Raw genomic sequence first — 27,944 nt, forward strand, 5'->3', positions numbered from 1 at the left:
AACGGAAAGCAGATTATAGCCAAGAGATTCAATGGGCATGACATTTTGTATGGAGCTATCATGTGAGATGGCCACCTTACCGAGGCCAACCACCTTACCCTTTGAGTTATCACCAAAAGTGACATACTTTCGAGGGCCGTCGTTTTCAGCAAGCTCACGAAACATATCTTTGTCTATGGTCATGTGATTGGTACATCCACTATCAAGAACCCATTCCTTTCCTCCTGCCATGTATCCCCTAAGATTTGCAATAAGAACAAAGTGTCTCATTGCATCATCAAGATCAAAGTCACTATCATCATCATCATCATAGTATCCATGTTCAACATCGTCAAGTGGTGGATCAATTCCTAGAGAGGGTGATTCATTAGAATGAGTTTGACAATGATCTTCTTTATGAATTCTAATAGCTCCGGAAATAATATTGCTAATAATTCCAACATCCCCTTTGGCACGCATAAGATTTGTAAGCTCAAATAGACAATCACCAAACTTAGGATCATTGGAATTCATCTTACTCAAGGCAATAGACTTATGGAGAATTTCATCTAGATTTTGCAAGGAATAATTTGGAAATCATTCCTCAAGAAATTTCCATATGATATAGGCACACTTAAGAGTAGGCAAGCAACCAATCAAGTTTCTAGGCAAACCTCTAGTGATAAGATCAACAGTTCTAAGATTGCGAATCATGTCAATTGACTCATCAAGGGTAGGATGCATATGATCAACATGATGTGCACAAGGAGTAGTAAAGTACTTGTTCAAATGATATTCATTGAAAATCACAAGCATCTCATTTTTACACTCATGAAAGTACTCTCCATCAAGTATAGGCACTCTATGTCCTAGACTCCCCAAAGTAGACTCATCCATCTTCCTCCAATGGTGTTTAAACCAAAGCAATGGAGACCAAAGCTCTGATACCAATTGAAAGGATCGAGAAGAGGTGTCTAGAGGGGGGTGAATAGACCCTTAACATACAAAGTTGACAGTTTTTAAGTTTTTCAAGTTTAGCTGGAGTTTGAGCATAAGTTTAACCATTCACAATAAAATCAAGCAAGCATGCAAAGAGTATATGAGCAGCGGAAAGTAAAGCATGCAACTTGCAAGAAAGTAAAGGGAAATAGAGAGTTTGCAACCCCATCTCGGTGAGATCGAAAAGACTAGGGTTTCTGGCAGTGGCTATGTCAAATGAACTCGGTGGCGACGGATGGGACAAATCGGTAGGGCCGAGTTTGACTTTTGGTTTTGGACATATGTGGATATGAGAAAGTGGTTGAGGGCTTTGGAGCATATCACTAAGCACTTTGAGACAGCAAGCCATTTAGCAACACCTCATCCCCTTTTAGTGTTATTGGCTTTCCTATGGACTCAATGTGATCTTGGATCACTGAAATAAAATGTAGAGTCCAGAGGTTTGAGCTTGAGCCAATCCTTTGTTCTTAGCGTCTTGAAGGGGTTCCACATCCTCTTGTCCATGCCACTCCACTGTTGGACTTATCTGAAATATACTAGATGAAAGTATTAGTCCAACAAGAGATATGTTGACATTAATTACCAAAATTACCTAGGGAGCACTTGTGCTTTCAAGAGTATTCAACCCAAATTTATAGATTTGACACAAGGGGAGCCAAAGAATATTTGCAAGTATTAGCAACTGAGTTGTCAATTCAACCACACCTAGAGATTAATTACTCCAGCAAAGTGATCAGTAGCAAAGTAGTATGATAGTTTTGATAATAGTAGCAGCAACAACAGTAACGGTAACAGTGATAGCAATACTTTTGTAGCAAGTGCAATAGTAACAGTAGTAACTTAGCAATATCAATATGTAGGAAAATCGTAGGCATTGGATCGGCGTCGTTGGATGATATCCATCATGAGACAGTCATAACCTAGGGCGATACGGCACTAGCACTGTCGGTGTACAGAAGTAGGGGCTCTACTTTGTACCCCTTTACCTGTGCACGGGCAGTCAGAACCGCGCCTGCGGCCACACTTAGCAGGGCAGAGGAGGGAGGCCAAAGCCACAAGACAATCAAGGCAGCGCCAAGACAGAAACACAAAGAGCAAGAGGGTGAGCTGGACTCCCCCAGAAAGACCCTTGCCTGGGCGGCCTCCGTGGCCCCGACAAGAGACTTGCCGGGGCAACTTGCCCAGCACCAGCGGAGCGCGCCACCCTTGAGCCCCAGGTTTCCAACATCACCACCCACATTGGAGCCAAGGCTCGGGAGGCGCCTCCATGGTGGCATGCAGATCTTTGTGAAGATCATAACTGCAAGATCAGATGAGGACCAGAAGACGGTGATCCTCGGCAAGATCCTTGCCGAGGAAATCCATGAGGGCTCCGGCAAGATCCTTGTCGGGGACGACCACAGTGCCACGGCAAGACCCTTGCTGGGGCTCCGGCAAGACCCTTGCCGAGGACATTAGTGGGGCCGCGGCTGATACGTCTCCAACTTATCTACTTTTCCCAACACTTTTGCCCTTGTTTTGGACTCTAACTTGCATGATTTGAATGAAAGTAACCCGTACTGACGCTGTTTTCAGCAGAACTGCCATGATGTTGTTTTATGTGTAGAAAAGAAAAGTTCTCAGAATGTCCTGGAAATCCACGGAGGCACTTTTTGGAATTAATAAGAATTTTTTGCGAAAGAATTAGTGCCAGGGGGCCCACGGCCTGTCCACGAGACAGGGGGGCGCCCAACCCCCCTAGGGCGCGGCCCCCTATCTCGTGGGCCCCCTGGACCTCCTCCGACCTCAACTCAAACTCCATATATTCCATCTTGGGGAGAAAAAAATCAGAGAGAAAGTTTCATCGCGTTTCACAACACGGAGCCGCCGCCAAGCCCTAATCTCTCTCGGGAGGGCTGATCTGGAGTCTGTTCGGGGCTCCGGAGAGGGGGATTCGTCGCTGTCGTCATCATCAACCATCCTCCATCACCAATTTCATGATGCTCACCGCCGTGCGTGAGTAATTCCATCGTAGGCTTGCTGGACGGTGATGGGTTGGATGAGATTTACCATGTAATCAAGTTAGTTTTGTTAGGGTTTGATCCCTAGTATCCACTATGTTCTGAGATTGATGTTGCTATGACTTTGCTATGCTTAATGCTTGTCACTAGGGCCCGAGTGCCATGATTTCAGATCTGAACCTATTATGTTTTCATGAATATATGTGTGTTCTTGATCCTATCTTGCAAGTCTATAGTCACCTATTATGTGTTATGATCCGACAACCCCGAAGTGACAATAATCGGGACACTTCTCGGTGATGATCGTAGTTTGAGGAGTTCATGTATTCACTATGTGTTAATGCTTTGGTCTGGTTCTCTATTAAAAGGAGGCCTTAATATCCCTTAGTTTCCACTAGGACCCCGCTTCCAAGGGAGGGTAGGACAAAAGATGTCATGCAAGTTCTTTTCCATAAGCACGTATGACTTTACGGAATACATGCCTACATTACATTGATGAATTGGAGCTAGTTGTATATCACCCTATGTTATAACTATTGCATGAGGAATCGCATCTGGCATAATTATGCATCACTGATCCATTGCCTACGAGCTTTTCACATATTGTTCTTCGCCTATTTACTTTTCCGTTGCTACTGTTACAACTACTACAAAAACCCAAAAACATTTATCTTTACTTTTGCTACCGTTACCATTACTATCATACCACTTTTTGCTACTAAATACTTTGCTACAGATACTAAGTTATCCAGGTGTGGTTGAATTGACAACTCAAATACTAATACTCAAGAATATTTTTTGGCTCCCCTTGTGTCGAATCAATAAATTTGGGTTGAATACTCCACCCTCGAAAGCTGTTGCGATCCCCTATACTTGTGGGTTATCAGCGGCCAGGCCCATGCACACCAAGACCCCACCGTCGTTCCCATGCAACTGCCAGCCCAGCCAGCCAGGCGAGCACCTGCGTGGCGACGTGCGGTCCCGAGGCCAATTCAGCAAGCACCTGCGTGGTGGCATGCAGACCTTCATGAAGACGCTGCCACCACGCCAGCTCATCAGCCTACCAGCCTACATGGCGCTGCCCGCCCCGCTGGCCTAGACGCGTGTCGAAGTAGGGCGAGGCGGCAACAAAACGAGGGGGCACCTCAGGAGCGCATTTAATGCGTCTTGTCCCGTAATGACAGGCGATAAGCTTGTACACTGTACCCTTTCCATCTCCTGTGTGCCACTGTGGCGCCTCCTTCGACTATAAAAGGAGGCCCGGGGCGTACTGGAGAGGGATTCGGCTTTTTTAGCAAGTGATGCACCGTAGCTAGCTCAGGAACATTCATATACAGACCAAAGCAGGACTAGGCTCTTAGACCCTCTCTTCTCACAACCCTGCGCCGCCGACCATGGTAGGGATTCCGTTGATCCCATAGGTGTCGTTCCCACCGACATCTTTGGCACGCCAGGTAGGGGACGCAGTTGCGAGAATCTGGTCTAGAAGCTAGTCTAGCAGTTCTCCGCCGCCATGGCTCCCAAGAGGAAGGCGACAACGGCAATCGGTTCATTCGGAGCTGGACTGCCCGTACAGGTGCGGGCTAGTAGCGGGCCGGTCGCGGACAGAACCCGAGGCGCGACCCACGAACACCACATCGCCCTGGCAGTCCAGACCTGGCGAGCGGCGTCATTCGTGCGCAAGACGACGGGCCGCATGCCGCAAATTCCAGAGACGGAGTTGGGACCCCCGCAGGCGGCGCGGGGCCCTCCAGGGGCGGCGCGGCGACCTCCAAAACTCCCACGCCGTCGCCCATGATGCGCACTTCCCAAGTCGTGCGCGACGAGCAGCGTCACCACACTGGTGACCCCGGGCGCCGACCTGGGAAGAGTCCAGTGCACCCTTCACAGGACGAAGGAGGTCAGCATGCACGCCGAAGTACTGGAGAAAATGGCGTACCACCGCAGGGCCGTGATAGAGCTCCTTCTAACATAGTTCGAAGTCGGAGCGCGTCACGGTCCATGCAGCTCTCACCACCACCCACACCAGCAGAAGCTTTGGCATGCGCGCAACTGCTCCTTGACTTTCCTCCTGCTGCGGAGAAGCTCGATGAGTGGAGAGCCACCATCCGGAGCCTCGTTGGCATCGCCAACAAATATGAGCCGCGACCAGCGGGGCCCATAGGCCGCCGCTCTATCAAGCCACCGCATGCCAGCGGTGGAAGGGCCGAGGGTGATGCAGCCACGGTGCACTCTCCTCCCCCATGCCAGCTACCGCGGGTATCGATCCGTCATGATGACGCTTGTGATAATATTTCCATAGCATCGTCCGACCCATGGACCCACCATGATCAGCGCCAAGTTCTTTGGGGGCGAGCCTTTGAAGATGCTCGGACAACCATCGAGCGTCGGCATGATGCCTGCCACCAGTCAGATAGGTGGGCAGGACCCACTATGGAACACCCGGCACCGGGAGGCTACGGCGGCCTACCCTACGAGGTGGGTTGTCCGCCCTTCCCCTGTGAGCTGCGACAGTTCTAGTGGCCCTCCCACCACACGTTCAAGCCGGTGTTGGTGAGAAGTACAACGGCAAGACTCACCCGTCGGAGTTCCTCAGCATCTACACCATCGCGGTGCAAGCTGCTGGAGCCCGCGACGATAAGGTGCTTGCCAATTACTTCCCGTTGGCACTCAAGCCCAATGTCATGTCATGGTTGATGAACTTGCTTGCGGACTCCATTTCTTCTTGGTCGGATCAGTGTCATGAGTTTGTTGGCGCCTTCACTGGAGGCCATCAAGCTAATGGCCAGGCAAGCGATCTTCATATCATCCCCCAGAAGGAAGAAGAAAACTTGCGCAAGTACATCCAGAGGTTCAGCCGAGTGCAGTACAACATCCCAGACATTCATCCCGCCATCGTGATTAGTGCATTCCATCAGAATGTGCACAATCGCAAGATGCGTGAAGAGCTGGCGATGAACAAGGTCAAGGATGTGGCCGAACTTTATGTTCTGGCCGACATATGCGCTCGGGCAGAAGAGGGGAGGAAGTACCCTAGCGAGGATAGCGGTGCGGAAACCTACTCCACAGACGATGACACCGCCACCCCGACGAAGAAGGGCCAATGCCGTAACAGAAAGTGCAAGGGCAAGGTTGTGCTTGCCGTCCAGGGATCCGATGACACCGGCGCCGCCAAGAAGGCCAAGGCAAGCGATCCCGGCAAGGAAGTTGTCAGGTGTGGTGCTTGCCGGGCCTTGGCGGCTTCCGACAAGCCAGGAAGTTCCGACAAACAGTACTGCAAGATCCACCGCACCAAGGGCCACGACCTCCAAAACTGCCAACAAGTTGAGCTGCTTGCTGAGAAGCAAAAAGCTGAGTATGAGAGGCGGGACAAGGAGAAGGGCCAGGACGGTGCTGAAGGATCCGGCAAGAAGCGTGGCGGCCAAGGAGGCCGCCGCGGTAAGGATAACCAGCAAGCGAGGCCTGCCTGGGGCCGCGACAAGAAGCAAGAAGACGATGGTCATGACGAGGACGACGAGTCCGACAACCACGAGTTTCAGAAAGCTACAGAGGCCATGTGCATCAACGGTGGCGCCTCGCTACACACCTCTCACCGCCAGCTCAAGCAGTGGGTGCGTGAGATCACAGCGGTGGAGCCATCACTCGACGCACAGAAGCCACTGAAGTGGTCCAGCACGCCTATAATCTTTGACACCGAGGACCACCCTGATCACACAACTACGGTCGGGTGTTTGCTATTGTTGGTTTCACCGACAATCCGCAACCTCAAGGTGACGAAGATGCTAGTTGACGACGGGGCCGGCCTGAACTTGATTTCGCCTGTTGTGATCAAAAGGCTGCAGATTCCTGATGGAGACCTCGAAGAGACGAGCACATTTCAGGGGGTCAACCCGGGAAGAAGCCAGCCGAAACGCAAGTCACGCTGCCCGTGATGTTTGGAGGTGAGTTGAACTACAGGATGGAGAGGATTGTCTTTGATGTAGCCGAGATCCCCTTGCCTTACAATGGAATTCTCGGCCTCCCGGCACTAGCCAAGTTCATGGCGGCATCACATTATGCCTACAACATGTTGAAGATGCCCGGGCCGATGAACATCATCACCGTCCCCTCCGACAAGAAGGATGCGCTGATTTGCGCTGACCAACTCTACCGGGAGACAGTTGTAGTGACTGCCGCCAAGGCACTTGCTCCTGCCGTTGAAGCCCCGGGAGGGAAGAAGACCAGCGAGACCTCTCGCACCCACTCCGGCAAGCACACCTCTTCGGAGTTTTGTGCCCCCGTCGAGGACGTGCCAGAGAGCTCCACCGGCAAGAGCAAGAGATCCAGAGCTGCACCACCAGAGACCAAGAAGGCGTTCGTCAAGGAGGACGTCACAGGAGGGGCTTTCACCATAAGCTCCACCCTTGATAGCAAATAGGAAGGCGAGCTCGTCACTTTCCTGTGGGTGAATGTCGATGTGTTTGCATGGCAAGCATCCGACATTCCCGGTGTTCCCAGGGAGGTTATTGAGCACCATCTTGCTGTCTGTCCTCATGCACGGCCCGTTAAGTAGAAGGTCAGGAAGCAAGCTTTGGAGAGGCAGGAGTTCATCACAGAAGAGATCAGAAAGCTAGAGGCGGCAGGCTTGGTGAGAGGAGTACTCCATCCGACGTGGTTGGTCAATCTGGTGGTAGTACGCAAGGCAAATGGGAAGTGGAGGCTGTGTATTGATTACACATATATTAATAAGGCTTGTCCAAAAGACCCTTTCCCATTGCCGCGCATCGACCAGATTGTTGACTCCACGGCCGGGTGTGACCTGTTATCATTCCTCGATGCCTACTCAGGATACCATCAGATTTTCATGACGAAAGAAGATGAAGAAAAGACAACATTCATCACCCCATGTGGTACGTATTGCTTTTTACGGATGCCTTTCGGATTGAAGAGTGCTGGCTCGACCTTTGCAAGAGCAGTCCAAATTGGTTTTGAGCCTCAGCTACATAGAAATATGGAAGCTTATTTGGATGACATAGTGGTCAAAACCAAGGACAAGGCAACACTTGTGCAAGACCTGGAAGAATCGTTTGCAAACCTGCCCAAGATCAACCTCAAGCTGAACCCTGAGAAGTGTGTCTTCGATGTCCCGTACGGCAAGCTTCTCGGGTTCTTTGTGTCGTAGCGTGGGGTTGAGGCGAACCCGGACAAGATTAAGGCCATTGAGCAGATTGAGGCACCTAGGCGGATCAAGGAAGTGTGTCGTCTCACTGGCTCCATCGCTGCCATGAGCAGATTCATCTCCAATTCCGCTGAGTGTGCCCTTCCCTTTTCAAAATCTTGAAAAAGGTGGGGCTAATGGAGTGGACCCCGAAGGCCGAGGCAGCGCTACAGGATTTGAATAAATATCTCTCCTCCACGCCAATACTGGTTGCGCCTAAACCACAAGAGCCGCTACTGCTGTATCTAGCGGCAATGAATCAAGTGGTTAGCGCCGCGCTAGTGGCGCAGAGGGAGGTCAACGAATAGGCAGTGGCCACGGCAAGCTTGGTGGATGGCAAGCTAGAGATCCCCCCGACAAGGGCTGGTCCCGGCAAGGCGAAGCTCCCGGCAAGGTCTGACACCAGCGAGACAGGGCCCCTGCAACCAGGCGAAGTGGTGCAGAAGAAGAAGATGGTGCAGTACACGGTTTACTTTGTCAGCTCCCTCCTGCAGAGGGCTAGGTTCTCCTGGTCGGTCGGGGGCGCCTGGGCAGGCCGAACAACCCAGTGCTCAACATGAGCCCTCGGTGCATCGGCCATGGGGGCTGCAGGCGATGACGGATCAGTCGACGGAAAAGAAGCTCCGGCGCACCCCTACCTGGCACGCCAAATGTCGGATTTCGGGTTCCACAAACCCTTAAGAGGTTCGTACTCTGGGGTGCGTGCGGAGATCTCAACCTCCCCAGTCTGCCTACTCGCCAATCTCACAGCCTAGCACACCAAGCTCGAAGGAAAGTGGACACAGTAGTTTACCCAGGGTCGGGCCAACTTGCGGTGTAAAACCCTACTCCTGCTTGTGGTGGATTTGCCTCGAGGGGCTGAGGATGAACTAATACAGTGGAGAACAACCTCAGGAGGTGTGTTCTTGAGCTCAAGTGAGCTGGTGAGGGTGGAATGGATGCGGTCGACTTGATGCGTCGTCCCCCCGCCCATGGTGGCTAGGTCCTATTTATAGTGGCCTTGGTCCTCTTCTCAAATGAAGGCGGGAAGGGATCCCACAACAGCCAAATTTGAAGGGAGACAACTAGTACATCTTATCCTAACTAAAGTGGTCTTTGCCTGCAAAAGCCTCTAGTCGTGATGCGGTGGTTGGCTCGGTGATGACCTCCGTCCTGCTGTCCTAGCGATCTTGGTCTTATTGCACAAGAATGGAACCTTTGGCTGCTTCCTCGGGACTCCGCGCCTACTGCTTGCCTCCTTTGCACCAAATAGGAAACTGGTACACTATGCCTGCTGGCACCCGCCTGGCCTCGATCATCATGGCTCACATCACCCGAACCTCGCGAGGTGAGCCTTCCATAGAAATCTCTGCTCCTCGGGAGCCAGCCTGAGGAGGCTGATCCCCTTGGAGGTATTGGTGCCGTCCGCCTCGCGAGGCTTGGCCCCTCGCGAGGGTCTTGATTCGCCGATGTCGAAGCTGGGCCGTCCTAGGCCGTCGATGGATCCACGCCACGGGCCGCAGGCAGGCAAGTCTGGGTACCCCCATATCCAGAAAACCAACAGCGCCCGTGCACCTCCCTTGTTACGTCAGCCAGGTTAGTGGCTCTCCAGACAAGAGCCCCCGAGACCGTCCTGAGGGAAGCGTCGGGCTGTGGGCACAGTGTCGTGGTGGGCGCATGGCAGATGCCAAGGGATGGCTAAAGAGAGGAGGAGGCTTGAGTGCACCAGTGGGCTCTAGAGGCGAGGTCAGCTTGAGCAAGCGGGGGACACAAGACATACCCAGGTTCGGGGCTCTCCGGAGAGATACTACCCCTAGTCCTGCCGAGTGTGGTTTATATGGTATGGTACAGAGTTGCTCCTTGATCTGTTTGGACAAAGAAGGAAGACATGCCAAGGCTCAGGCTGTTCCCTCTCCTGGTGTGTGTGTTCTACTGATGGTCTAATCTCCCCGTGCACATGAAGGGCTCCTGGGGGGTTTTATATCTCAACCCCTTAGGTCTATAATGGTAAAGTTACATGGCCGCGGGGCCGAGATGTCAACGTCTGCAGGAGAGAGGCGGGAACGAGCATCTACAAGCATGACTAATGCGAGGAGCCCCTGGGGTCTTTATCAATAGATGCCCAGGGGACAAGATGCACAGTTGATGAATAGTGTGCCACTGTAGATCATGATGTGCAGTGTTGGTGACGACGCGACACTGTTCACCAATAGTGCGCAGCTCTAGAGTACAGCCGTCTTGTCTGCGTGTGTCCGATGGGATGCCGTAGTTGGCTTCAGTCAACCGTCTTGCTGGAGAAGCCGGCCGCAAGCGCGATCCAGAGCAACCGACCCGGACAGGTGGGCACCCCGCCCGACTCACCGTCTTGGGACTACCCGGGGTCATCCCCCCGATAGTAGCCTCCGAGCCTACGGACAACTTGAAAAAGTTGGGCGGAGGGTTTTAGCAGGCGTTGATGAAGCAGAAGATGTTGTTGAATATAGCCGGCTAGGGGCTACAGCCGGCATGGCTTGGTTCCTGTGGGTCGCGCAAGCGCACCCACTGGGTGTAGCCTCGAGCCTCCGGGCAACATGGAAAAGTTGGGCGGAGGGTTTTAGCGGTTATTGATGTGGACGATGGCGTCGAAGATGCTGGTTGCAGCTGGCGGTTGGGGTGCAACAGGCGTGGTGTGCTCCGAGTGGGCGTGCGCGAGCGAACCCACTGGGTGTAGCCTTCGAGCCTCCGAGAAACTTGGAAAAGTTGGGCGAAGGGTTTTAGCGGTTGTTGTAGTAGAGCTTGATGATGATGGCCGGCTGCGCACTGCAACCGGCATAGCTTGCTTCCGGTGGGCGCGCTTAGCGCACCCACTAGGTGTAGCCCCCGATCCTTCGGGCGAGTCGGCCGGAGGGTCGCGTCGAGGATACCGATTGCAGCCACCGGCGGGCCTGCAACCGGCGCGTCATTTTCCTAGTGGGGCGTGCCGGTGCACCCACTGGGTGTAGCCTCCGAGCCCCGACCGATAAGGGGGGTTCCCCATGGAAATGATCATGCAAAAGACAGAGTTAGTCTGTGCAGATATATCAAATGTTTGCTTTTAGCAGTGCAAGTTTTATGCAGAGGGTGCCAACTCAATTTTGTCTGAGCCCCCTTGAGTCTTTTTCTTGTCCCCTCCGCTCTTTGGCTTTGCCTCTTGCTAGCCAGACAGTTAGGAGCCGGTCTGTAGCTGTTGTGAAGAGTGTCCGCAGAGTGGAGCGTACAGTACTCGGACTACAGGAGCATATTCAACTGAGTAGATACTCAGAAAGGAAACGACCGGGTTGCCCAAGCCCTCTTCTCCCAGCCTTTTTCGCGTGGGGTGACCTCCAGCTTTTGCTCTCACTTGCCGGACAGCCGCGTGATGATCTATGGCTGAGAGTGGGCCTTTGGTACTGTTTGCGCTACTAAGCTGTCTGCGGGGACGAACGTATCGGACCGAGACTAGCTGGCGCCGGGGCGAACAGTACTATGACTTTAAAACAACGAAGGTGGTCCCCGAGGGTCGCCCGGGGTTATCTGTGTTTGCGTGTGGTGCAAAAATATGCGGGTGAGGAGCTCACATTGCTTTGACGCAGATGAGGCAGAGGTTGGTGATGACAGCCGGCTGCCGGCATGCAGCCGGCGGATCTCGCCCACTGGGTGTAGCCTCCGGGCGGCTGATACGTCTCCAACGTATCTATAATTTTTGATTGTTCCATGCTATTATATTACCCCTTTTGGATGTTTATGGGCTTTATTTTACACATTTATATCATTTTTCGGACTAACCTACTAACCGGAGGCCCAACCCGTATTGTTGTTTTTTTACCTATTTCAGCATTTCGAAGAAAAGGAATATCAAACGGAGTCCAAACGGAATGAAACCTTCAGGAGTGTGATTTTTGGAACGAACGTGATCTAGAGGACTGGGAGTGCAAGCCAAGAAGCAGCCGAAGCGGCCACTAGGGTGGAGGGCACGCCCACCCCTACAGGGCGCGCCCCCTATCTCGTGGGCCCCTCGGGCAACCACCGACCTACTTCTTCCTCCTATATACACCCACATACCCCGAAAACATCCAGGGAGCGAATGAAAAACAATTTCCTTTGCTGTAACCTTCTGTGCCCGTGAGATTCCATCTTGGATCCTTTGTCGGCGCTCCGCCGGAGGGGGAATCGACCAAGGAGGACTTCTACATCAACACCATAGCCCCACCGATGAGTTGTGAGTAGTTTACCACAGACCTTCGGGTCCATAGTTATTAGCTAGATGGATTCTTCTCTCTTTTTGGATCTCAAAACCATGTTCTCCGCCTCCCTTGTGGAGATCTATTTGATGTAACTCTTTTTGCGGTGTGTTTGTCGAGATCGGATGAATTATGGGTTTATGATCAAGTTTATCTATGAGAAATATTTGAATCTCCTCTGAATTCTTTTATGTATGATTGAGTTATCTTTGCAAGTCTCTTCGAATTATCAGTGTGGTTTGGCCTACTAGATTGATCTTTCTTGCAATGGGAGAAGTGCTTAGCTTTGGGTTCAATCTTGCGGTGTCCTTACCTAGTGACAATAGCGGTAGCAAGGCATTTATTGTATTGTTGCCATCGAGGAGAAAAAGATGGGATTTATATCATATTGCATGAGTTTATCCCTCTACATCATGTCATCTTTCTTAATGCGTTACTCTATTCTTATGAACTTAATACTCTAGATGCATGCTGGATAGCGGTCGATGTGTGGAGTAATAGTAGTAGATGCAGGCAGGAGTCGGTCTACTTGTCACGGACATGATGCCTATATACATGATCATGCCTAGATAATCTCATAATTATTCGCTTTTCTATCAATTGCTCGATAGTAATTTGTTCACCCACCATAATACTTATGCTATCTTGTGAAACCTCTAGCCCACGGGTCTATCTTTTAGAAGCCACTCATGAAACCTCTGGCCCACGGGTCTATCTTTTATCATATAAGCTTTCAATCTACTTATATTTGCATCTTTACTTCTATATTATACAATACCAAAAATATATTTATCTTATCATACTATCTCTATCAGATCTCACTTTCGCAAGTGGCCGTGAAGGGATTGACAACCCCTTTATTGCGTTGGTTACGAGTTCTTTGTTTGTTTGTGTAGGTGCGTGGGACTTTTGAGGAGCCTCAACTAGATTGATACCTTGGTTCTTAAAAACTGAGGGAAATACATACGCTACTATTGATGCATCACCCTTCCCTCATCAAGGAAAACCAACGCAAGCTCAAGACATAGCAAGAAGGATTTCTGGCGCCGTTGCCGGGGAGGTCTTCGCTCAAGTCAAGACACACCAAGTACCCATCACAAACTCATCTCCCTCGCATTTACATTATTTGCCATTTGCCTCTCGTTTTCCTCTCCCCCACTTCACCCTTGCCGTTTTATTCGCCCTCTCTTTACCAATCTTCTCCTCTCTTTTTCGCTTGCCTTTTTCTGTTTGCTTGTGTGTTGGATTGCTTGTTGCCATGGTGCAAGATAATACCAAATTGTGTGATTTCTTCAATAGTAATAATAATGATTTCCTTAGTACTCCGATTGCTCCTCTTAATGATGTTGAGTCTTGTGAAATCAATACTGCTTTGCTGAATCTTGTTATGAAAGATCAATTCGCCGGCCCTCCTAGTGAAGATGCCGCTACCCATCTAAACAACTTTGTTGATTTGTGTGATATGCAAAAGAAGAAAGATACGGATAATGATATTGTTAAATTGAAGTTATTTCCATTTTCGCTTAGAGATCGTGCTAAAGTTTGGTTTTCGTCTTTGCCTAAAAATAGTATTGATTCTTGGAATAAGTACAAAGATGCTTTTATCCCTAAATATTTTCCTCCCGCTAAGATCATCACTCTTAGGAATGATATTATGAATTTTAAACAACTAGATCATGAGCATGTTGCCCAATCTTGGGAAAGAATGAAATTGATGATTCGCAATTGCCCTACTCATGTTTTGAATTTATGGATGATCATGCAAAAAAATTATGCCGGTTTGAACTTTGCTTCTAGAAATCTTTTAGATTAAGCTGTGGGAGGCACGTTTATGGAAATCACTTTAGGAGATTCTACAAAACTTTTTGATAATATTATGGCTAACTATTCTCAATGGCACACCGAAAGATCTACTAGTAAAAAAGTGCATGCTATAGAAGAAATTAATGTTTTGACTGGAAAGATGGATGAACTTATGAAATTGTTTGCTACTAAGAGTGCTACTTTTTATCCAAATGATATTCCTTTGTCTACTTTGATTGAGAATAATAATGAATCTATGGATGTGAATTATGTTGGTAGGAATAGTTTTGGAAACAATGTTTATAGAGGAAACTTTAATCCTAGACCGTTCCCTAGTAATTCCTCTAATAATTATGGAAATTCCTACAATAATTCTTATTGTAATTTTAATAAGATGACCTCTGATTTTGAGAATAGTGTGAAAGAATTTATGATCTCTCAAAAGAATTTTAATGCCTTGATTGAAGAAAATTTGCTCAAAGTTGATGATTTGGCTAGGAACGTTGATAGACTTTCGCTTGATGTTGATTCTCTTAAACTTAGATCTACTCCTCCTAAGCATGATATCAATGAGTCTCTCAAAGCAATGAGAATTTCCATTGATGAGTGCAAGGGAAGAAGCGCTAGATTGCGTGCTAAGAAAGATTGCTTTGTAAAGGCGTGTTCTTCTAGTTTCAATGAAAATAATGATGAAGATCTTAAAGTTATTGATGTGTCCCCTATTAGATCTTTGTTTTGCAATATGAATCTTAATAATAATGGGACTGGAGATGAGTCAACTTTAGTTAGAAGGCGTCCAAATAATTTGAAGTTTTTAGATCTTGATGCTAAATTTGGTAAAAGTGGGATTGGAGAGGTCAAGACTTTAAATAGCATTGAACCCACTATCTTGGATTTCAAGGAATTTGATTATGATAATTGTTCTTTAGAAGGTTGTATTTCCTTGTTGCAATACGTTGTTAATTCTCGTCATGCTTATAGTCAAAATAAAGCTTTTACCAAACATATCGTTGATGCCTTGATGCAATCTTTTGATGAAAAACTAAATTTGGAAGTTTATATACCTAGAAAACTTAATGATGAGTGGGAGCCTACTATAAAGATTAAAATTAAAGATCATGAGTGTTATGCTTTCTGTGATTTGGGTGCTAGTGTTTCCATGATTTCAAAAACTTTATGTGATATTCCAGGTTTCCATGATCTTGATGATTGCTCTTTAAATTTGCACCTTACGGATTCCACCATTAAAAAGCCAATGGGAAGGATCAATGATGTTCTCATTGTTGCAAATAGAAATTTGGTGCCCGTAGATTTTATCGTTCTTGATATAGATTGCAATCTTTCTTGCCCTATTATTCTTGGTAGACCTTTCCTTAGAACGATTGGCGCGATTATTGATATGAAGGAAGGGAGTATTAGATTCCAATTTTCATTAAGGAAGGGCATGGAGCACTTTCCAAGAAAGAAAAATAAATTACTTTATGAATCTATCATGCGAGCTACTTATGAAGTGTGTGCCAAAGATGGCACTACTTAGATCTATCTTCGCTTTTATGCCTAGCTAGGGGCGTTAAACGATAGCGCTAGTTGGGAGGCAAACCAATTTTATTTGTGTTTTTTGTTTTTGTTTCTGATTAGTAATAAATTTTGCATCTACCTTCTGTTTAGATGTGTTTTTATGTTTTAATTAGTGTTTGTGCCAAGTAGAACCTATAGGATAACCTACGGTGATAGTTAATTTGATTCTGCTGAAAAACAGAAACTTTGCACGCACGAAATTAGTTTTGTTAAATCACAGAAACGTTCTTTTGCGTTGATTCTTTTTTATGTAGATCAATAGACAAATTTCCCAGGACTTCCTATTTTGGTAGGATTTTTAGAGTTCCGTAAGTTTCCGTTAGTTACAGATTTCTACAGGCTGTTCTGTTTTTGACAGATTCTGTTTTTCGTGTGTTGTTTGCTTATTTTGATGCATCTATGGCTAGTATTAATTGGTACGAACCATAAAGAACTTGAAATACAGTAGGTCTAACACCAATATAAATAAATAATTAGTTCATTACAGTACCTTATGTGGTGGTTTTGCTTTCTTTCACTAACGGAGCTTATGAGATTTTCTGTTGAGTTTCGTGTTGTGAAGTTTTCAAGTTTTGGGTAAAGATTTGATGGACTATGGAATAAGGAGTGGCAAAATCCTAAGCTTGGGGATGCCCATGGCACCCCAAGATATTCAAGAATAGCCAAAAGCCTAATCTTGGGGATGCCCCCGGAAGGCATCCCCTCTTTCGTCTTCGTTCATTGGTAACTTTACTTGGAGCTATATTTTTATTCCCCACATGATATGTGTTTTGCTTGGAGCGTCTTGTATGATATTAATATTTGCTTTTTAGTTTTCGACAACCATCCTTGCTGTACGCACCTTTTGGGAGAAGCCCACTTGATTGAAATTTATTAGAATACTCTATGTGCTTCACTTATATCTTTTGAGCTAGATAGTTTTTGCTCTAGTTCTTGACTTATATCTTTTAGAGCATGGCGGTGGCTTAATTTTGTAGAAATTTCTAGTCTCTCATGCTTCACTAATATTATTTTGAGATTCTTTTAGAACAGCATGGTATTTGATATGGTTATAAAATTGGTCCTAGAATGGTAGGCATCCAAGTTGGGTATAATAAAAACTATCATAGGAAGTGAATTGGATGCTATGATCAATTTGATACATGATAATTGTTTTGAGATATGGAGGTAATGATATTAAAGTCATGCTAGTTGGGTGATTATGAATTTAAAGAATGCTTGTGTTGAAGTTAGTAAGTCCCGTAGCATGCACGTATGGTTAAAGTTGTGTAACAAATTTGAAACATGAAGTGTCCTTGGATTGTGCATCCTTACGAGTGGCGGTCGGGGACGAGCGATGGTCTTTTCCTACTAATCTATCCCTCTAGGAGCATGCGCGTAGTGCTTGGTTTTTTATGACTTCTAAATTTTTGCAATAAGTATATGAGTTCTTTTGACTAATGTTGAGTCCATGGATTATACTCACTTTTATCATTCCATCATTGCTAGCCTCTTCGGTACCGTGCATTGCCCTTTCTCACCTTGAGAGTTGGTGCAAACTTTGCCAGTGCATCCGAACCCCGTGATATGATACGCTCTATCACATATAAACCTCCTTATATCTTCCTCAAAACAGCCACCATACCTACCTATTATGGCATTTCCATAGTCATTCTGAGATATATTGCCATGCAACTTTCCACCGTTCCGTTTATCATCATGACACGCATTACTTTTGTCATATCGCAATTGCATGATCATGTAGTTGACATCGTATTTGTGGCAAAGCCACCATGCATAATTTTTCATACATGTCACTCTTGATTCATTGCCCATCCCGGTACACCGCTGGAGGCATTCATATAGAGTCATATCTTGTTCTAGTTTCGAGTTGTAATTTATAAGTTGTAAATCAATAAAAGTGTGATGATCATCATTATTAGAGCATTGTCCCCAAAAAGAAAAGAAAAAGAAAGGCCAAAAAGAAAAATAAAGGCCAAAGAAAAAAAAGAAAGGCCAAAAAAGGCCCAACAAAAATAAATAAATAAAAAGGGGGCAATGTTACTATCTCTTTTTCCACACTTGTGCTTCAAAGTAGCACCATGTTCTTCATGTAGAGAGTCTCATATGTTGTCACTTTCATATACTAGTGGGGATTTTTCATTATAGAACTTGGCTTATATATTCCTACGATGGGCTTCCTCAAAATGCCCTAGGTCTTTGTGAGCAAGCAAGTTGGATGCACGCCCACTTAGTTTTATTTTGTTGAGCTTTCATACATTTATAGCTCTAGTGCATCCATTGCATGGCAATCCCTACTCCTCATGTTGACATCAATTGATGGGCATCTCCATAGCCCGTTGATTATCCTCGTCAATGTGAGACTTTCTCCTTTTTTGTCTTCTCCACACAATCCCCCTCATCATATTATATTCCACCCATAGTGATATATCCATGGCTCACGCTCATGTATTGCGTGAAAGTTGAAAAAGTTTGAGATTATTAACGTACAAAACAATTGCTTGGCTTGTCATCGGGGGTGTAGAATTTGGGAGCATTTTTGTAAGGGGAACACGAGAATAAGGAACACGAGAATTTGGGAGCATTTTTGTAAGGGGAACACGTAAGGCAGCAAAACACAGGAGCCGGGCAAACCCAACATTTGACCAAAGACATGATTCAGAGCTGATGCATATAAGGCCTACTCGAGACCCCAAACACTCCCTGAGGTGTTCGGTCTTTATGATATTGGGCCGAACAAAGCCCTAAGCCCCTAGTGTCCAGGTACAGGCGGGAACTTCTGACGCGGCCGATGCCAAAACGCCAGCCTCCTCCTCGGCTCTGGTAGGAAACCGGGGGATGTGTATCAACAAGAGACAGTAAGAAAGGTTTACGCAGGGTCTTAATCTGAAAAGAATCCTTGCAACGGGTCCCTACTGCACGTCTGCGCCTGTGTCTCCGTTGTGCTGTATCCTGGACGGGTGTAGCACGTGCTTCATCTGTAAAAGAGAAGGACTTAGTTTCTAAGAAATATCGTGCAAAAATTGTATTAAAATAAAGTATAATTTGGAAGATGAAGAAAGTTGAGCTTTATTGGCTTTCATCATTTATGCGCGCGGCCCCCTAAAAAAAGGGGTATGCGGCTAGGAAGCCCCTTGTTAGCTTACGCCGGACTTGTCTAACCATGTCCGAGGTCTAAATGACCTGTTTTTCAGGGACTTTGACCTGCAAGGTCTGATTAATGTGTGGCTGTCGAAGCAGTCGCACATTCTCTGTGGTCGAGGGACACTCAGAGTTGTGAGATTATGCCACGTGGACCGGGAATTTGTAAGCGTAAGAGACGCGTAATGTTGTATTGCATTAAAGCAGGCGAAAGCTTTGCGCCCCAGTAGCGCTTAAGGGCTACTGTTAATTGGGGCGATGGAGAGTGAGCTTTTTGCGACGGAGGTTGTCGGATGAACCGAACACGACCTCTAGTGGTACAGAGCCTGTAAAATTGGCTTAAAAGGCCTGGCATCACTCCTTTGAAGGAAGTGCTGCTATAGCGAATTTCGGTGGGTTCTATCCCCAGTCTGCGGACGGTGTCCTGGTATAGCAGGTGCCGCGTTGCGTGTTATCACGTGAAGTGAGTTCACTGTTTTGACTTCTAGTGGGAAAGTCTTTTGGTTTCCGGAGCGCTGCTTTTGGGTTTCGTCACTTTCACCTGGTGTGTCAAGCCCCTTGTGTTCGGCGTTAAGTCGGTCGGACTGCTTGAAGACCCAACAATCTCTGTGGGTATGGTTTGCAGGCTTCCCGTAGGTACCATGTATTTGGCACAATCTGTCTAGAATCTTGTTTAGGTTGGATAGCTCGTCACTGTTGTCCTTGAGGGCCAGTGTTTTGTTGTTCGGCCGAGAGCTTTTGAATCCGGCGTTGACCGCCGTACTATTTGGGCCATTTTCCTTATTCCGGCGCTGATCTTTTCTGCATCGTGATTTCCAATTTCCATCCCTGATTTCGGATGTACTCGGGTCGCTGGTGCTGCATCTAGCCAGCCAGCTGTCTTCCCCTGTGCAAAAGCGTGTCATGAGGCTTGTTAGTGCGGCCATTGTTCTTGGTTTTTCCTGGCCGAGGTGTCTGGCGAGCCATTCGTCTCGGACGTTGTGTTTAAAGGCTGCTAAGACTTCAGCGTCCGGACAGTCGACTATTTGGTTTTTTAGTGAGGAACCTGTTCCAGAATTTGCGTGCTGATTCTCCGGGCTGTTGAGTTATGTGACTTAAATCGTCTGCATCCGGAGGCCGGACATAAGTCCCCTGAAAATTTGCTCGAAACGCATCCTCAAGCTCTTCCCAACTTCCAATCGTATTTTCTGGGAGGCTTTTAAGCCAATGTCGAGTCGGCCCTTTGAGCTTGAGGGGTAGGTATTTTATGGCATGGAGATCGTCTCCTCTTGCCATATGTATGTGTAGGATATAATCCTCAATCAGACTACGGGGTCTGTTGTTCCGTCGTATACCTCTATGTTTACGGGTTTGAATCCCGCTGGAAATCCATGATCCAGTACCTCGTCGGTAAAACATAGTGGGTGTGTGGCGCCCCTGTATTTGGGTGTGCCATTGTCTTCAAATGCTCGGCTGGTTGTGTTACTTCCCAGGGTCTTCTTTTTTGGCCCATAAATAGACCTGGCCGGGTTATCCTTTTTCCGAGGATCTTTATACTGATCGTGTGCCGGCTTGAGTGCGGCGCCCCTTGTTGCTCTTGGCCTGTCATCTGGTCGTCTATCCGGACAGGCGGCTTCTTTCTTCTTTGACTGCGGGGGCTCTAAGGCCTCCTCGTCAAATTCGGGCAACAGCTTGCGCTTCAGGTAGCTCTTTGTCTGGTGACTAGTGCCATATTTATCTACGGTGTTGAGTACTTTGCTCCATCTCATTCTGAGTGCGTCCTCCGCTGTTTTGAGCTTCCGCTTTTGCTTCTTCAAACTTCTTGAAGTGGCGACGAGCCTTTTATGAAGATTCATATGCTCTGGTGATGTGAGATGACCGTCGCCGGAGATGGGTTGCTTGTCCAGTTCATGTCCGGCTGGCCGCTTGTTGACGTGTGCGTCGCCCACTGCTTCGCCCTGCTCTAGGGTCGGGTCCGTGTGGGTGCCGTTTTTGTCGATGCCAGTCTTCGGGCGGCACTTGCGTCGCCGCTTTGTTTGTTTGTTGGGGGAGTTGTCCTTCGCCACGTCCCGTTTTTCCTCATTGTCGCTTCCTTTTGGTGTGTCCACCATGTATACGTTGTGAGCTGGGGTGGCTTTCCCGTGCCCGTTAGGCGCTGGTTCTTGGTCGTCTCCGGCATCGTTGTCCATACTGTCGATGGCTTCGGAGTCGTAGTCTAGCATGTCGGTTAGATCGTCGACAGTGGCTACCAAGTGGGTGGTGGGTGGGCTTTGAATTTCTTCATCATCCGCATCCCAACCTTCCTGACCGCAATCCGGCCAGGGCTCTCCTGATAACGAGAGATACTTTAGCGAACTCAAGATGTCGCCGAAAGGTGTGTGTTGAAAGATGTCCGCTGCGGTGAATTCCATGATCGGCGCCCAATCGGATTCGATCGGGGAGGGCGCGGGGGGTTCGGAGTCCGGTGAGGAGTCCGGCACCTCGGAGTCATGAGCTTCATGGGGGACAAGATCGGTGTTCGGCTCTATCACCGTAGAGGTTGCAGCCCCCGAGGCGGTGTCTAGCCATCCATCCTTGGTCTGCACAGCCGGCTCCGAGTCGAAGATCGGAGCGGGTTCGAGTGCGGCCTCCAGGGTACTGTCCGGCTGCAGAGCTAAATCATGCCCATCGTGACAGTACGGCATGCTCGGCTGTGACTCCAATCCGTCGAGGATCAAGTCCCCACGGATGTCAGCCGTGAAGTTCAAACTTCCAAATCTGACCTGACGGCCAGGGGCGTAGCCTTCGATCTGCTCCAGCTGGCCAAGCGAATTGGCCCGCAGTGCGAAGCCGCCGAATACGAAGATCTGTCCAGGGAGGAAGGTCTCACCCTGGACTGCATCATCGTTGATGATCGAAGAAGCCATCGAGCGTATCGGTGACGACACAGAGGAACTCTCAATGAAAGCACCAATGTCGGTGTCAAAACCGGCGGATCTCGGGTAGGGGGTCCCGAACTGTGTGTCTAGGCGGATGGTAACAGGAGACGAGGGACATGATGTTTTTACCCAGGTTCGGGCCCTCTTGATGGAGGTAAAACCCTACGTCCTACTTGATTAATATTGATGATGTGGGTTACAAGAGTAGATCTACCACGAGATCAAGGAGGCTAAATCCTAGAAGCTAGCCTATGGTATGATTGTTGTTCGTCCTATGGACTAAGGCCATCCGGTTTAAATAGACACCGGAGAGGGCTAGGGTTACACAGAGTCGGTTACAAATGTAGGAGATCTACATATCCGTATCGCCAAGCTTGCCTTCCACGCCAAGGAAAGTCCCATCCGGACACGGGACGAAGTCTTCAATCTTGTATCTTCATAGTCTTGGAGTCCGGCCGATGATGATAGTTCGGCTATCCGGACACCCCCTAGTCCGGAACTCCCTCAGTAGCCCCTGAACCAGGCTTCAATGACGACGAGTCCGGCGCGTGTATTGTCCTCGGCATTGCAAGGCGGGTTCCTCCTCCGAATAATTTATAGAAGATCGTGAACACCAGGATAGTGTCCAGCTTTGCAAAAATAAATTCCACGTACCACCGTAGAGAGAATAATATTACACAAGATCAATCTGCTGACGTATTCTGCGGCGTGATGTCACACCACTTCCAAGCCTTTACTCAAATTGTTTTTATTGTTCCACCTCAGCGCGTTTAGCGAAGCGGTTTCCTTGGCACGTCTTGTCGAAGCAGAGATCGTGTTCCCCTTATTCCGGGATTCCCATCAATACGGACGTGGGTAACCTAACCGCGCCCGTCGCCACGCCCCCTCCATCGAAGGCGGGTTCCAAACGATCACGGGGACGGCTCTTGGTATTCTTCCTGTTTATAATGAGACCAAGGCCCGTTCTTTTTATTCAATCCTCTATCGAATCCGCCCCTCTCCCCGAGTTCCAACACCCAGGGCTCCAAATTCGGGTACCTTCGATCTTCGACAATGTCCGGTCCTGACCTACGAGGCCGGTGGATGCCTTCCTCTGTCACGGAAGAGGACATGCTAAAGCTGAGAGACGCCAGGTACTTAACCTACGAGATTTCGCATAGGCTGCCTGCCCGAGGGCAAGTTATTCCAACTCCCGAGCCCGGCGAGAGCGTCGTGTTCGTGTCTCACCTCCGTCGGGGTTTAGGCTTCCCGACAGATCCCTTCGTGAGGGGGCTCATGTTTTACTATGGGCTGGAATTCCATGACTTGGCTCCGGAGTCCATCCTCCATATCTCATCATTCATTGTCGTCTGTGAAGCCTTCCTCCGCACTACCCCTCACTTCGGCTTGTGGCTCAAAACCTTCAACGTGGAGCCGAGGATGATTGAGGGGCGTCAGGCAGAGTGCGGCGGGGCGGTTATAAGCAAGAGGGCCGAAGCTCCATGGCCCAAGGGCTCTTTCCAGGAGGAGCTCGGCTTGTGGCAACAGGAGTGGTTTTATATCACCGCTCCCCGGGGCAGCAGGCAGAAGCCGCCGCCCGTCTTTCGCTCGGGCCCTCCACGGCAGCTGGCGTCATGGGTCAACAAGGGGCGTGACTGGGGGCCGCCCAAAGACGTCCCCCTGTTGCCGGACCGGATTCGAGGCCTCCAAGAAAGGGAGATCAATCTGGTCGCAGTGGTGCAGGTCATGTTGATCCGGCGCCTACTGCCCTGCAAACGTCGCCCCCTCCGCCTGTGGGAATTTAATCCGGAGGGGCCACGAGCTCTTCAACACTTCATGGGTTTGACTCCCATGGAGATGTATAAACTGTTCTTCGGATCGCAAGAGACGCATCCGGAATTGACCGAGGACGCTGGCCTAAGCTGCAATCGCCCGGATACTCAAGTAAGTAGCCCTGTGTCCGGACACACCGTCCATTTATTTATCGTGAGCTTGCCTTTTAACCAGCTTTCCCTGGACAGGAGTGGATAGCGCAAGCAAAACTGATACGGTGTCCGGCCCCCTCCCTGAGACCACGCAGGATCCCGTGTTAATCAAAATGTTGGAGGTTGCACCTTCGAATGAGGGCGAAGGGGGGCACGGGGAAACTGTCACCTCTGCCAAGGAGGTTTTTAGTAAGGGAGGAATCGAGAGTCCCTCCTTCCAGGGGGAGAAGAGGACCGCTTCCGAAGACCCGGAGGCCAAGGCCTCAAAGCGGGGAAAGAAATCTGTACCGGAAGGTCCTGCGCCGGGAAGAGCCCCGGCCGTACTGTCTCCTCGGAGGAATCAGCCCTCTAACGAGCCGTAAGTAAAAAGGGGGATTTTATAATTATTAGACACCCCTGCTTAATGTCTAAAGGTAACCGAAGTTTTTACCTTGTAGTTCGGATCTCAGCCCATCTCAGCACAGCTCATCTTCGGGAGACCTTCGTCCGGAGATGATGGAGAGCGAAACGCCTCCATCTGCCGCCCCATCGCACGGGGCGGACGACCCTGAGGTGTCGTCGCGGAGGGTCTCCCCGAGTCCGGCGGGGCCGGAGAGTTCGGCACCCATTGGAGTACGGCCGGTGGAGCTGCAGGATTTGCTTAAGAGGGCGTCCATCTCAGAAGATCACCGCACATTAATGGGTAATGTGATTGAGAGGATCTCGTCCGCCGAAAGCGGGTTGTATGAGGCCGTCGGAAGTTTACTGACGGGATTTGAGGTACGCAAAAAATGACATACCTGTTGACAGTTTTGCACATGAAGTGCGCCCTGTATAGTAGCCCCTGAGACTTGGTATGCTGTCGAAAACGGCAGCGTGCCTAGGATCATAATCTCAGTTATTAACTGTCGCCTTTCCTATGCAGGTGGCGGAACGTTCGGTGGCCAGCCGGACGGATGGATTCGCCGAGCTGAAGAAGCAACTCGACGCTGCAGATGCGGACATCTCGCTGGTCAATAAACGACTTGATGAGTCACAAGGTATGTGATTGCGCCGCGGTCGCTTAGTAAGGGAGCTGATGCCCATTCCTTACAAGTTGTATGCTTGATGCAGATGGTGCTGCTGCTGTGGAAGACCTTCGAGCAGAACTTGCTCGGGCCAAGGAGCAAGCCAGAAAAAGCGAGGCGGCTGCCTTGAAGGCAGCGGAAGAGCTAGAAGCCGAGAAGGCTGCTCACTGCCGAAGCAGGGAGGAGATGGCCGGAATGGCCATGAAATTAAAAGTTGCTACCGACCGCCTGGAGGTTCTTGAAGGAGAACGCCGAGCGGAGCAAGAGGACCTGAAGAAGGCCGATGCCGAAGCCAAGGATGCCCGTAGTGCGATGCGGGCTATGAAGGAGGAACTGCGTCAGGTCGGAGACATTGTGGCTGGAAAGCCCTTTATGCTGCGTTAGGAAGTTCACGGATCCGAAGTATGCTCAGCTGGGCCGATTGTACAGTGCGGAGGATTCTTATCTGGACTTTGCAGCGAGTGCGGCTGACGCAGTCGTGCACTTTTGAAGCCAGGAGGATCATGAAATGGAAGAGCTTTTCTGGTCTCAATTCCATAGTCCGGAGCGTCCACTTCCGTTGAGTGATCGGCTGGTTGAGTGGGCTGAGCTGAATAGATTGTCCGGACTGGCCATGATGGATGTGGTCACTCATCTGTGGCCGAAAAGGCCCAAGCCGAAGAGTTATTTTGGCTTGTTGCAGCAATTCCTTGGGGCAGTGCCGCATATTAAGGCGATGAAGCGGTCGGCATGCATAGAAGGTGCACGGATGGCTCTCGCCCGTGGTAAAACATACTGGGCGGAGATGGATGCCACCGCTGTTGCATCCCGGGGTTCGGACAAAAGCCGATTCCCCACCGAGCATTACTTTGAGGAAGTCCTGCAGGGCGCTCGTATAATAGAGTCGCAGTGCTCGAAAGATGTTATGTTTGAATGACATGTATGATTTCTAAGATCATGTTTATAATGCAATGACTTTTTATACTTGTGTGTTCAAGTATTGAACTATCTCCTGTGCGGCCGTATATATATATGTATAATCTGAAAGATGGCAGTCTTTGGCTTCAGCCCCCACGCACATGGTGCGGGGGTGTTTGCAAAAAGAAAATCGCTTCTTCACACTTAATCCAACGTCTTGGTCCTTTTAAGGAGGTGATAGCATAGCAAACTAGGCAACCGGACTATAATGCTTTATCACTTTCACTTAGCCATAGGAGCTCGAATGTGGGGCTACTATATAGCCCCTGATGGCACCGCGCTTCTCTGAACTCGGGGCGCGTATGTGCCTGACCGGGAAGCGGTCCTTCGTCAAAGCGGAGGAATTCTAAACATTCCAATGGTCGATCGAGTGGTTGACCAGTCTCTCACTATATCATGACAGTCAGTTTTCGGCTTTCTCTACTGAGGTGCTCTCCCGGCCGAACCGGGGCACAATCGCAGTAGTTCTCCTGGTGCCGCGTTAGCCGATGAGACGGAACGTAAGGCAGCAAAACACAGGAGCCGGGCAAACCCAACATTTGACCAAAGACATGATTCGGAGCTGATGCATATAAGGCCTAACTCGAGATGCCGAACACTCCCTGAGGTGTTCGGTCTTTATGATATTGGGCCGAACAAAGCCCTAAGCCCCTAGTGTCCAGGTACAGGCCGAAACTTCTGACGCGGCCGATGCCAAAACGCCAGCCTCCTCCTCGGCTCTGGTAGGAAACCGGGGAATGTGTATCAACAAGAGATAGTAAGAAAGGTTTACGCAGGGTCTTAATCTGAAAAGAATCCTTGCAACGGGTCCCTACTGCACGTCTGCGCCCGTGTCTCCGTTGTGCTGTATCCTGGACGGGTGTAGCACGTGCTTCATCTGTAAAAGAGAAGGACTTAGTTTCTAAGAAATATCGTGCAAAAATTGTATTAAAATAAAGTATAATTTGGAAGATGAAGAAAGTTGAGCTTTATTGGCTTTCATCATTTATGCGCGCGGCCCCCTAAAAAAAGGGGTATGCGGCTAGGAAGCCCCTTGTTAGCTTACGCCGGACTTGTCTAACCATGTCCGAGGTCTAAATGACCTGTTTTTCAGGGACTTTGACCTGCAAGGTCTGATTAATGTGTGGCTGTCGAAGCAGTCGCACATTCTCTGTGGTCGAGGGACACTCAGAGTTGTGAGATTATGCCACGTGGACCGGGCATTTCTAAGCGTAAGAGACGCGTAATGTTGTATTGCATTAAAGCAGGCGAAAGCTTCGCGCCCCAGTAGCGCTTAAGGGATACTGTTAAATGGGGTGATGGAGAGTGAGCTTTTCGCGACGGAGGTTGTCGGATGAACCGAACACGACCTCTAGTGGTGCAGAGCCTGTAAAATTGGCTTAAAAGGCCTGGCGTCACTCCTTTGAAGGAAGTCCTGCTATAGCGAATTTTGGTGGGTTCTATCCCCAGTCTGTGGACGGTGTCCTGGTATAGCAGGTGCCGCACTGTGTGTTATCACGTGAAGTGAGTTCACTGTTTTGACTTCTAGTGGGAAAGTCTTTTGGTTTCCGAAGCGCTGCTTTTGGGTTTCGTCACTTTCACCTAGTGTGTCGAGCCCCTTGTGTTCGGCGTTAAGTCGGCCGGACTGCTTGAAGACCCAACAATCTCTGTGGGTATGGTTTGCAGGCTTCCCGTAGGTACCATGTATTTGGCACAATCTGTCCAGAATCTTGTTTAGGTTGGATAGCTCATCACTGTTGTCCTTGAGGGGCAGTGTTTTGTTGTTCGTCCGAGAGCTTTTGAATCCGGCGTTGACCGTCATACTATTTGGGCCATTTTCCTTATTCCGGCACTGATCTTTTCTGTGTCGTGATTTCCCATTTCCATCCCTGATTTCGGATGTACTCGGGTCGCTGGTGCTGCATCTAGCCAGCCAGTTGTCTTCCCCTGCGCAAAAGCGTGTCATGAGGCTTGTTAGTGCGGCCATTGTTCTTGGTTTTTCCTGGCCGAGGTGTCTGGCGAGCCATTCATCTCGGACGTTGTGTTTAAAGGCTGCTAAGGCTTCAGCGTCCGGACAGTCGACTATTTTGGTTCTTTTTAGTGAGGAACCTGTTCCAGAATTTGCGTGCTGATTCTCTGGGCTGTTGAGTTATGTGACTTAAATCCTCTGCATCCGGAGGCCGGACA

The sequence above is a fragment of the Triticum aestivum genome, chromosome 4B (assembly GCF_018294505.1).
Source record: "Triticum aestivum cultivar Chinese Spring chromosome 4B, IWGSC CS RefSeq v2.1, whole genome shotgun sequence".
Taxonomy (NCBI): Eukaryota; Viridiplantae; Streptophyta; class Magnoliopsida; order Poales; family Poaceae; genus Triticum; species Triticum aestivum.